Raw genomic sequence first — 1,453 nt, forward strand, 5'->3', positions numbered from 1 at the left:
GTTGAACCTGCCACCTTAGGTGTACGTGGCTGGCGCCTTAGCCGGTTGAGCCATAGGCGCCGAGCCTGCAGTTTTTTTTTAATGGTGGGATTTTGTCCAGCTGTATTGCTTTGGTCTCATTTCCTGCCAAAGCAGATAAATAGTATTTTATCTCAAATATATGCTTTTGTGTAGTAGAATGTGACTTTATATTTTTAGAGGCATATTTTAAATTGGAGATTAGAGAAGAAAAAAATACATATATGTTGAGAGAATGTATAGGTATATGGAAAACAAGATTGTGTGTGTATTCTATCCTGCTTGGGAAAAATACTTGTTTTGAGATAGTTGAAATTTGCACACTTTGAAGGAATAAAAAGTGGCATTATTTTTAGAGTTATCCAACTGGTTTTCCATCCTGAATTTTTATCAAGTTCTTGAACAATAAAAATCTAAAAGTCTTGGCTCAGCTCCCATAGCACAGTGGTTATGGCGCCAGCCAGCTGTACCGAAGGTGGCAGTTTGAACCTGGCCTGGGCCAGCTAAACAACTGTAACAACAAAATAGCCAGGTGTTGTGGCAAGCGCCTGTAGTCCCAGCTATTTGGGAGGCTGAGGCAAGAGAATCACTTAAACCCAAGAATTGGAGGTTGCTGTGAGCTGCGATGCCACAGTACTCTACCGAGGGCAACATGGTAAGACTCTGTCTCAAAAAAAAACAAACTCCAAAAGTCCTATAATTTAGCCAAGGATATGATATGATGGTTTTGATTTCACACACTTGGAGTTAATTATATCGGTAAAATTGGAATTTGCTTTGTAAAATGAGTTTCTGATCTATGTCATATAAATCTTTTGGGAATGGCAAATGTCGGGGAGGGTGATAAGGAAGGCCTTCTTTCCTAAACATTTAAAGTCTTTGTAAGGATGTGATATGTAAAGGTAATCAGATAATCCTTCAATCTTTTTTTTTTTTTGAGACAGTTTTATTAGGTTGCCCTTGGTATAGTGCAGTGGCATCACAGCTCACAGCAACCTCTAACTCTTGGGCTTAAGCGATTCTCTTGTTGCAGCCTCCCAAGTAGCTGGGACTACAGGCATCCACCACAATGCACTGCTACTTTTTTGTTGTTGTTGTAGTTGTCATTATTGTTTGGCAGGCCTAGGCTGCGTTCCAACCTGCCAGCTTTGGTAAATGTGGCTGGCGCCCTAGACACTGAGCTACAGGCGCCAAGGTGATCCTTCAATCTTTAGTTGGATTAAACCATTCTGGGACTCAGAATGCATTTTTGTAGCAGTAATAACTGTGAATGGGAGTTACTTTCTTGGCCAGCCTACAAGAACATATTGTGAACTGAAATAAAATCTTAAACCCTTCAGCTGGCTCGGCTCCTATAGCTCAACCGGCTAAGGCGCCAGCCATGTACACCTAAGGTGGCAGGTTCGAATCCCCAGCCCGGACCCGCCAAACAACA

Source organism: Otolemur garnettii, unplaced genomic scaffold (genome assembly GCF_000181295.1).
Source record: "Otolemur garnettii isolate 467f Iridium unplaced genomic scaffold, OtoGar3 scaffold00089, whole genome shotgun sequence".
Lineage (NCBI taxonomy): Eukaryota > Metazoa > Chordata > Mammalia > Primates > Galagidae > Otolemur > Otolemur garnettii.